The sequence below is a fragment of the Myotis daubentonii genome, chromosome 16 (assembly GCF_963259705.1).
Source record: "Myotis daubentonii chromosome 16, mMyoDau2.1, whole genome shotgun sequence".
NCBI lineage: Eukaryota > Metazoa > Chordata > Mammalia > Chiroptera > Vespertilionidae > Myotis > Myotis daubentonii.
The window spans coordinates 47868052-47879072 of record NC_081855.1 but is presented as its reverse complement, the minus strand read 5'-3'; positions in this window follow the sequence as shown (position 1 = coordinate 47879072).

Genomic DNA, 11021 nt, shown 5'->3' with positions numbered 1-11021 from the left:
AGAGGGTGCCTTCGTGACAGAGCAGCCACCCCAGCCCTGAGCAGGTGTCGGGGACTCTTGAATTTCCCTGCCCCAAGGTCTGGCAGGTGGAGGTCTGCAGCCCTCCCTGAGGGCTCATGTGTTAGTAGCAGCTACTTCTTCATCAAATGGTTTCTGCCTTCCAGGAACCAGGCTGTGGCCTCAAAGAGGAAGAGCATCCGCGTTCCATGTCCGCATGAGTCTGAGAGCAGGGGAAGGGCTGGGCTCCAGGCTGAGAGCTGCTTCAGAAGTCGCACAGCCCGGGAGGTCAGAGCCAGGTCACGAACCCTTGACTCCTGCCCCCGCCACGGCTACCCTTTCTTTGCACCAAGGGCCTGAGGTTCTTATGCATCAACTCGGGGTGCCTTTCATTTCCATGTGATCCTTTCACTCTTAAAAACAAGAGGTGGGGGCAATTGCTAATTGAAGGCCCGAGGTTCAGCTCTAGACCCAGGGCGAGCAATCTTCCCCACTTAGTGTCAAGGTCCAGGTCCCCAGGCGACTGCCCAGCCCCGCTTGCTCCTCGAAAAGCTCATCCAGCCTTGATTTCATCTGCAGTCACGTGCTGAGGGACAGGAGAGGTGAGAACAGTGATCCCTACGGAACATGGCTTCACAAGTCGTGGGAGAGAAGGTTCTGGAACTTCTGGCACATGGAGGCTCAGTGCCCCTTGGTACTCCCCCATCTCAACTCCCGTGCCCAGGTTTGGGGTCTGGGTCCTGTTCGGGTCTTTGGAAGCATTTGCTGGAAGGGCGTGGGTGAATTAGGGGTGGCACGGGAACTAGGCAGAGAGAAATCCTGGCCATTGAGAAAGGAGGCGAAGGATGAGCTGGAATGAGCTGCTGGCAGGGGCACACCTGAAGGTTGGGAGGGTGTGGAGAGCGGCTACAGCGTTTGGACAGGTTCAAGCCTCGGACTAATGAGAGGGCACGGTCCTCTCGTGGCAAAGCCACGTGCAAGTCCCAGCACAATGACAGCCAAAGGCTATGGTTGTAAGCGCAACCTTATGGTCTGAACCTGTGGTCCCACCTGGTTGAGTGATAGGGGCTGCGGGAGGTGCAGCAAGTAAACAAAGCTTGATCAGGTGCATGTAATTGAGTAGATTCGAAACCCAGGAGAACGTGGTAAACATCTTGACCACGCCCTTACTTTGCCGCGTGGAATCTGCTATAAAATAAAGACTCGGCTTGCAGGCCGTGGCTCTGTCTCTCCGTCAGAGAAGCAGCGTTCCACGTAGCCCCAGCTTTCTTCTCTTGTCTGTCTTCTCCATCCTTCACCACCCCCCTCAGATTCACCCATGGCCGTGCCGGCTCGGCACAGGAGGGAACCTGGGGTTTCCTGCAACCTGGCCGTTCCGCCCCGTCATGGTCATCGGGTGAGAGAGCGTGAGGACAGAAGGTGCAGATTCTGGCAGCGTGTCTCCTGGATTTCTGAGGACCTGGGAAAGGGCTCAGGTGCGGGGCAGAGAGCTGCTGGGGGCTGGGAGGGAAGGTGGGGAAATATGGCCCAGCCGAGGTCCTCCAGACCACAGCCTTCCGTTGAATGCCCCCCTCCCCCACCGAAGGAGAGGCTGTGGGGTTGGGGGGCTGGAAGAGGGGCTGAGGGGTCCTCCCTTCCCAAGTAGGATGTCCTCAGATATAAGGGCGCTGGCTCCTCGTTTCTCTAGGAGTGATGTGGGGGGCACTAAGGCCTGAGTGTGGGGGTGAAAGGGTCTAGATCTCTAGGCTCCTGGAAAGGTAAGAGGATGGGACAACCTTCACAGGAGCAGAGCAAAGTGGCTGGAAGAACCCTGCTGAGGCAGATACACCTGGGGCGGGGTGGGGGGACACCCGCTTACTCCACCAGCACAGACCCTCCGTGGGGGTGGGTTGGAGGGTGGGGGGAATTCACAGAGACCAGGTCACCCATGGTTTGTCTCCAAGCACCCAAAGAAAGGCCAGCACCCAACATATTTGCTCCAGCCCCTCTGCCCTTAGCCTCACCTTCAAACACTTTGCCTCATCTTTGGGGACCCTACAGCCCTGCCCCTGTCCCCCCAGGAGTTCCTCAGCCAGGGCTACCATGGAGACCCCTGCCCCACTCCGGGTCCCTGTGTCAGGGAATCAGCTGAGAGGAGCAACACTCCTTTCAGAAGCAGCGGTGGTGGTGCTGGTGGTGTGTGTCTGTCGGGAGAGAAGCTGATAGCTAACAAAGGGAGAGGCGTGTGGGTGAGTCAGCGTGTTAATGAGAAACGCCTCACCCCACTGATTAGGACTAATGAAGAAGAACAGAGGGGGTGAGGGGTTCACGCAGCGGCATCTCTAAAGGGTAGGGGGAACAGAACAGCTCCCCCACTCCCCGGTCCCATCTCTCCCTCAGCAAGGACAAGAACAGAGCAACTCTGGCTAGCGCAGGAAGAACTGAGGTCTCACATAGGAGTGACCCCGAGGGCAAGGGGTCCTACCTGGGAAGCGGTGGCTGAGGTGTCTGGGGCAGAGGCCAGATAACGGGAGGAGAGCATGTGGTGTGAGATCCTCTAGCACCTGCCCCTCTCCCTGCCCTTCCCTGACTTCTCCATGTTAACGCTAGGGAAACGCTTGGCGCTCAGAGCGGTGCCCCCTGGCTGCCCAGGTGCCTCTAGAGATCTCACAGGTACTGCAGGGGCCGGGCAGGTACTGCGAGAAAGCTCCAGTGTATGTCCTTCAATGGGCAGCCTGGGCGAGAAGGCCCCGTGTGGGGGCATTGACTGTCTAGATATCAGTACCCCGGGGGGCCTGGCAGGGCGGAGAGCAGGGGGGACAGGGGAGGGGAGGACCTGGGCATCAGCTGGAGGCCCTCTTGGTCCTTGTGGTGTCAGCCCCTGTTCCTGTGGCAGAAGCAGAAACCCTGAGAACCGGCAGCTACACCCACCCTCCATGCCAGTTCAGCCACGGGCAAGGGCACCAGGCGTGCCTCGCAGATGTTCCAGTCGACTGTGTGAGTGCGGGCATTGGGGGAGGGCCTGGGAGGGGGACAGGATGGGTGTCGGCCAGCACCTCCTCCAACACCTCCTCATTTGCATTACCACTGACACCCTTCTTGACCAAGTAAATGGAGCCAGAAATAACAAAGGGGGAGGTGGTTCCCTGGGGTGGGGGGTCGGGGTGGGGGGTGGCGGGGGGCTTTGAGACTGTCTTTCCTTGCCTCCAACACTCACACGGTGCTGGGGTCAGGAGGTCAGGCCTTTTGCAGCCCCACAGCTGCCTCCTGGCAGGGGAAATGCACCCGCTGTGGCTCCTCCCTCCTCAGATTGGGCGGACGCCCCATCTCTGCCTCCCACATCCCTAAGCCCCAGGCACCCCAGTGCTGCCCCTTCTTCAGAGCCGGCTCCACACACCCATCCCTGGGGCCCCTCTCCTAGGCAGGATGTGGGACCCCAGCACTGTGTCCTGCTCCACTGTCCGATTGGGCATTTCCCAGGCGGGGCCCTAACTGCCCCTACCAACCTGGGTCCAGTGTGGGGCCTCGCCCTTGGATGGGGTGGGAGGGAGAGGGGACTCCCAGCTCCGTTAGAGGCTCTGGTGCAGCTTCCCTCCGAGGTGGGGCCCAGGTGTCCCCCGCCCCAGTGACTACAACGTAGATACCCAAACACATCGGGTGCTCATTTATGTGCGATGGGTTTACTTCTGTACCAAAGAGAGTAGGGAATGATGACGGCTCAGCCAGGGCTTGGAGGTCGGAGACGGCAGGCATGGAGGGTCGAGAGAGGGAGGCTCGCTCTCTGCCAGAGGGTCTTGGGACCTGGCGGATCATGGTGGTGAGGGTGGAGTCAGAGCAGAAGGGCCTGGCAGGGAAACCAGGTCGAGAGAGACAGCCAGAGGGCTGTGAACACACCGTGGGAAGGAGCGAATGATGAGCTGAGAACTTCCTCCACTTCCCCCTCCAGAGATGCTATTTTGGAGAGAGAGAATATATGCAGTGCAGGGTGCAGGGTGCAGGGTGAGGGGAGCCTGCTGCTTCCACGGGGTCAGCCGGACCCCCTGCTGCCTCCGCTCTGCCTGGCAGCCTCTTCACGGGCCCTGGCACCTCCCACCACAGCATTCCCTTCCCGTTGGGAAGTCTCGCTCTCCTGAGCACAAGAGGAGAAAGAAGGGAACTTGCAGCTGGCCTCTTGGCACCCCCTTGAGGGCCCTCTGGGGCCTCAGACCTGGGGAGAAGCTTCTGTTTCCATTACTTCCGTGGAATAAAAGTGTGGAGTGTCCTAGGGGCACGGGGTGAGGCAGGCACCAGGCACACCTCAGCGGGCAGGAGCACTCCTTGCCCCCAACTCCATACCCAGGCACTCTGCATGGATTCCCCTTTAGCATCAGCCTTCTCAGGGGGTGAGGGGGTGGGGGGGGGAATTTGGTGGTAAAAGAGGCCAGGGCAGAAGGTGCATCCAGGGCGAGGTGGTTGGCTCACAGGAGGTTCCACCCCTCCCCTTGGGGAAGCCGATCTTGATCTTACCCCTTTGGGCCACGGGGGTTGGACAGAGGTCAGTAAGAAGTCGAGCCCTTGCTTGGCATGAAGGGAAATTCCTGTGCCCCCGCTGAACCCCTCGGAGGGGCCCTGACTCATTTGGGGACGAAGGCTCCAGTGCCCTGAGGGTTTCTGTGGTGGCTGGGGGCAGGGAGGACAGGGCGGTAGAAGAGCTCTGGGGGTGAGTGCAGGCTTTTGTTTTCGTTTTTGGAACTTGCCTGTCTTTCTGCTGGAGTCCAGCTCCACCTGAAGGAGCAGGGCTGGCTGAGATGGGCAGAGGCCCAGCTTCTGGCCGGGGAGGGGCTGGGACGGCCACAGTCACAGGAACGCGAGGTTCGACTTCAGGAAGAGCTTCAGGCGGAGACGTGGGCGCACGTCTGAGCTGGACCCAGGCAGTGGCTTCCCTGGATGTTTCCGGCCGTGGACCCTCCCTCCCAGGCTGGGGAGCTCAGGCCGGCATTGGGGCAGTGCAGGCCCGGGGCAGAGCGCTGAGCAGAGTGCCCGCTGCAGGTGGTGGGCACCTGAAAGCTCGTGAGGGAGGGGGAGGGTTCAGGCCCCAGAAGACATGTCCCCAAGCCAGACCCTGGGAGAGGGATTTGAGTCGATGACCACAGGTGAGAAAGCCAGTCTCGTCTCAGCCCTCTCCCAAGTCCTGCCTTCATGCTTTTCCTCTTCTGGCCTATAGACCACAGCAGGGCCAGGGAAGCCACAGCTGCTGCCCCATGTGCCTGGGGCAAGAGGCCTGCAGGACTTCTTGGCAGGAAGGCGGGGGGGGGGGGGGGGGGTTGTAGAGCCAAGTTTCCTGAGGCAAAGAGCAAGGGGGTGGCCAGAAGGGGGAGAGGAGGTTCAGTGAGCCTGTGTTCTTTGGCCAGAGCCCTCTGCTCCAGAGGAAAGCCCAGCCAGGCTTTCAGCCCACAGGTGAGTAGGTGGATGGGGCTGATTGAATGACGATCATGTCCCTCCCCCATCCTGGGGCCCTTGACCTTGAGGGTGAACTCTCCTGCACCCCACCCTCCCCGCTAGACAGCAAAAGCAAACTGGATAGGAGGTGAGGGGGAGGGTCAGGAGATGGTGTGAGGGAGATAGCTCACCCAGCAGCATGGGTGAGGGGCAGGGAAGAGGACAGTGCCCCCTGGTGCTGGCCTTTCTGGTGTGCCCAGCACACAGAGAACTTACCTGGGAGATAGAGAGCCCCTTGCCTGCCTTAGTATCCCATTCCCTCCTGGACTGGCAGGTGGTCAAGCCTGAGGACAGAAGAGGGACTGAGTGGGACTTGGTTCAGGGGGTCTCAGCGACCCCCCCTCTGAGTCTCAGAGCTCAGGGATTTGGGTGTCTCTGGTCTCAGGCACAGCTCTAGTCCCCACCTGGGCACATGTGGGTCTCTTCCCACTGCCCTCCTCTTTATGCACTCTTAGCTCCAGGCACGTAAAGCATATGGACAGTCCCAGTTACACACACACTCACATACACACACCCTTCCTCACCAAGCTCCCCGTGACACACTCTTCCCGACACACGTGGTGTATACACACACACAGTCTCACACGGCCAGGAGCACAGCGCCACAGGGGTATGTCCCAGGTGCCACAGGAACACAGGCACACACTGCTGTGCATTCACATGACTCCACGCAGACCCCAGGAGCAGTGCACATCAACACATGCGTGCAGTCCCACATGCACACGCAGGCGTCCGCTCCTGGCTTTGAAGCTGGCCCCTTATCCAGCAGTGCGCCCGCAAATGCTCAACAGCGGGCTCTCGCAGTCAGGTTGCGGCTGTGACGGCGCTGACCATTGGGAGAAGACGCACGTGGTCGGCTCCAGCCCACGGCTCCGTTATCTTTTGTAAAAATCACATGATAAACCTTAAACACAGATGGCCAGCCCCCAGGAGGGCTGCACCTGGGCAGCGGTGACTCATTTGGGCAGCTTTTTTCCCCATGGGGTGCCCCTTTTCCCCTAGCTTCTCGTACTCCCCAATCCTGTCTGAACCCCATTTCCTGCCCCGCTCACTTCTCCTCCTTCCCTGTTCCTCAGGGCTGTGCGCTGTGGCTGGTGCTCGGGCATGTCTCTTACCCTGGCTCCTCCCTTTCTCTCCTTGCCATGGCTATGGCCACCAGGTATGGAGGGTGAGGCCCGTCGCTAATTCAGGCAGGCTTCCCGGTGTAAGAGGTCAAGGAATGCCACTTGTTTCCGGAAAAATGCTAAACCTCTCTGTGTCCAGCCATTAATGGATCTGCCTCCTTGCGCCTGGCCTGGCTCTGGTGACTTCCTCCTTCTCCCTGGTCATCGGGACAAGGAGTCTGGTCAACACTGAAAATCACATAGGGGCACTAGCTGGTTTGGCTCAGTGGATAGAGCGTCAGCCTGCGGACTGAAGGGTCCCGGGTTCGATTCCAGTCAAGGGCACATGCCCAGGTTGCTGGTCAGTTCCCAGTGTGGGGGGTGCAGGAGGCAGCTGATCAATAATTCTCATCATTGATGTTCCTATCTCTGTCTCTCTCCCTCTCCCTTCCTCTCTGAAATCAATAAAAAAAACAACCACTTAAAATCACAAAGGGGAGAGAATTCTCTCCTCGTGTGGTGTGGAGACAGTGAGGGGAGATGGTTAGAGCCTGCTGAGCGTGAGGATCTCGTCTAGCCATACTCTAAGGGCATTGCATCACTTCTCAGAGCTTCCGTTCCTCGGTTTGAAAAAAATTAAGGGATGGGACCAGGCAGTTTTAAGTTCTTCCCCGACTCTGACATGTCGGCTTTCTGTATTTCTGAGATTCCTCTAAAATCTGCCCTGTGAGAAGTGGCCCTTATTGCTAATCCTGGTCTCCCCCTGCTCTGCCCCCCAGATCATGAGGGGGGTGAACAGATGTGGCCTGGGGATTGGCGGGCAGTGGGTGCCACGGCCGAAGGAGCACCTGTAGGTTTGAGTTTGGGGCCTGGCGGGCCGTGTACATCTGGGGACCTTTCCAGCAGCTTCTGTTCTCTTTGTTGTGGCTCCTGAATTATTCCTATCACATAAGAAGTAAAGGGTGGGGAGGGAGGGAAGGAGGAAAGAAGGAATGGAAGGAAGAAGGGAAGGAAGGAGGGAAGGAAGGAAAGAAGGGATGGGAGGAGGAAGAGAAAGGAGAGGAGAGGAAAAGGAAATGAAACAAAAATGTTCACCTGGATCCAGGAAGCAGCCAGCCTAACCAGGAACATGGGGACATGGAGGGGATGGGGAGAGGCGTTCCTGGTTGTCACAGATCTTTCAGTGCGAGTCTGTGAGGGGGGCAGTCCGGGGCGCTCCTGAGCCCCAGCAGAGTCCTTCCAGAGCCCAGCTGAGTGGCCCGGGCAGGGGCTGGGGTCCCACTCCTTTGCTCAGGGCCTCCTGCCCTGCTTTGCTGCTCCTTCCGAAAACAACTGAAACCACAAATTGGCTTGTGGTCGGGTGAATATCAGTCACTGCTACTCAGCTTGGCTTCCTAGGATGACTAAGGGAGTTGAAAGCCCCTCCTGTTGGCCCCCCAAATTTTCAGCACAGGCAGAGGCAGAGATGGACAAGGGGCTTCCTTTGGAAGCGTTTGCTGGTGGCTGAGCTCCCAATGGCAGTGCTGCTGGCACTGTGTTAGCACATGTCTGTGGGCCCAGGAGTTGGGGGGGTCACAAAGTGGGGGCAACATTATTCTAGGGCTGCCTCACCCAACAGCTTGGAGTAGAGAGGGGCTGAGGATAAGGGCCCCTGGGTCCCCCAAGTCTGTCTCCTTTCAATCTGCCTCTTCAAGCTCCAGTTCCTAAGGGAGCCAAGAGCTGAGCTGGTGCTGAGGGTGGGACAGGGCACAGCGGGTCACATGAGCAGAGCCTGGATATCAGCCTGGCAGCCCAGTTGGTACCTGGGCCTGGGACCAGAATCCTCCTTTGGAATCCCCCACCTTCCTCCCAGAGGGCTGTGTGACCTGGAGACAGTCCCCTCCCCTCTCTGGGCCAAGTTCTGATCTGGTCTTTCAGGGACGGGTGGTGCGGATGGGAGAAGCCAGGCTGTGAGTGACAGTGCCCAGGCCCCTCAGCTCCCACCCCCAGGCCAGTGTCGTCTGGAGTTTGCCGGGGCGACCTCTCCATCCTTCTCAGAGTTGGGGAGAAAGAACTCGGGTGATCCTGCCTTTGGGGTGCAGGTGGGGTGAGTAAGAGAGGCTTCCTTTTTTCTTAAAGTTTTTTTTTTTTTTTTTTATTGATTGAGAGAGCAAGAGAGAACGTCAGTTTGTCGTTCCACGTGTTCGTGCATTCATTGGTTGATTCCTGTGCCCTGACTGGGATCGAACCTGAAACCTCGGTGTAACAGGATGACGCTCTAACCAACTGAGCTACCTGGCCATGGCCTCTTCTTCTTCTTCTTGATATTAAATACTCTTGGCTCCTTTTCCCGCCTCCTCCTCCATGTGCATCAGGGGTAGCCAGTGCCAAGGGAGGAGGTCCCATCCCCTCACCTCAATGTTATGTAAAGCGAGGGAAAGGCATCCTTTAGAGAAATTGACATTTTTTATTGATTTTTAACATTTCAAAGGAAGGAATGAGCTTGCCCTCAAATAAATGCACATCCAGACATGTCTCCACCCTCACCCCCCACAGTCCCCCCCTCATCCCCCCAATCCTGCCCATCATCCCCCCCCCCCCCAGTCCCACCATCCCATAGAGAATGCTGGAAGTGCCCGAGCATCCCTCTCTCTCGACCTCCCACTCCCTCTGGGCTCAGTTTTCCCTTCTGCCGGCTCTATCACCAAGCCTCCATGTCCCCTTTGGAGATGAAAGGAAGGGAATCGGTAGCCATTCCCTGACCCTCTGCAAGCACCCACTCCCGCGGCTCTCTCCCAGTGCGTGGCCGCCCCCGCTTCTGCCCTTCACTCTCCTTCTGACTGTCCATGTCTCAGTTTCTCTCTCCTGCTTTCATTCTCTGTCTCTCCATCTCTCTCTCTGCTTTCTGTTTCAGCTCCCTGTCCTCCCCATCTGGCCCCCAGGATGGAGGTGGGCACGTGTGTGAGGTCTTCAGGTTGTTGACGTAGGCCTTTCTCACCCCGCCCCCCGCCCCAATCTCCCCAAACCCACCTGCCCTCCCCCAGGGCCTGGATTTAGGTTCTGAAGACTGGGGTTCCTGTCTCTCAGAGCCGTTGAGCAGGCAGGAATGTGGGGGTCTGCATGACCTGCCCTCACCAGCCCAGGGTTAGGGGGTCCCGTGGTGGGAGGAAGAGGAGTTGGTTTTCTGAGATGGGAAGTGCCTGCCTCCTCCTTGATTCCTGAATCCCTTGATCTTGGGGAGGGGGGGGCATGGTGAGCTTCCTCTCACTCCAGGAGGAGAGGGGTCTGTTTAATGCCCAGGATGCAGGCTGGGGAGCTGGGTACCAACCAGACTTGTGATTCTGGGAGGGACAGACGGCACCTGCAGACAAGGAACAGAGGGAGAGCATGTGTGTGGACAGAACGAATGTCGCTCCATAGACACACCAGAGGCACTTCCTCTCCTCCACCCACCCGCACCCTCGGGGGCTGGGGGGACCCACGCGATGCTTCGCTCAGGCGCACACAGCCGAGGAACTAGAAGAGCGGGACTGAGCAGCCGGGCTGAGAGCAGCGAGGGGAGGGGGACAGGAAGGCGAGGCAGCCCCACCCCCGCCCGCACGTGCCCACCCTCCTCCTCCCCTTCCCACCCGAAGCCGGCAGCGGAGCGAGGTCTCTGCCCCCCTGACTTTTCCCGGCTTCGAGGAAATGCCTCCCTTTAGGGGAAAGCGAGAGACCTTGAGGGGAAGCAGGGGAAGCACTGACTGGGGCAGGGGCATGAGCCTGATTTTCCAGTCCGGGGCGGGGCGGAGGGAGATGGCACCGGGGACGCCCAGGCGATGGGGCCTGACTCAGACCCAGAACCTCAGAGTTCCTCCGCTGTCTTGTCGTCGGGGAACAAGAAGCCACCGGGTTTATAAGAAACTGCGATTCATCGCTGCCCCTGCCTCTCCTGCGCCAGGGCGGAGGCTGGGCAGCCCGCGCGCGCGGGGAGGGACCTGCCTCCGATGGGCTTTTGGGGGTCTTCCCGGGTGCGTTAAAGAAGAGCGCGAGGTTTAGGGGTTTCAGATCTTGAGGAGAGTCTGGGGCCAGAGTTGGGGGCCTCAACTTCCCCCTTTCTTGTCAAAGCCCCCTCCTCGCTCCCAGCCCAGACAAAAAAGAGTTCTTAAGCCCCACCCACATGGGTCCCCAGAGCCACGGCTGAGGCTGTAACAGGGGCACACAGGGGTCCCCAGAATCATAGGTTGGCATGGAGAGGGGGAGGCAGCTGGCGCCTCCAGCTGGCTCTGCTGCCCCCGCCTTGGCCAGTGGCTCCCAGGTCCCAAGGTGAGAAGCAAGAGGGAGCGGAGTGCAGGTTCTAGTAGCTGAAGGTGTGGTGAACCTGGGAGTGGGCAGAGGGAACATGGCAAGGGCATGCCCATGGCATCTTCCTTCCTCCCACCCCCCATTTCTAAGAGATGCCCAGGACGTACCCTCCCCCCTCCCCACTCAGACACCTAACAGCGT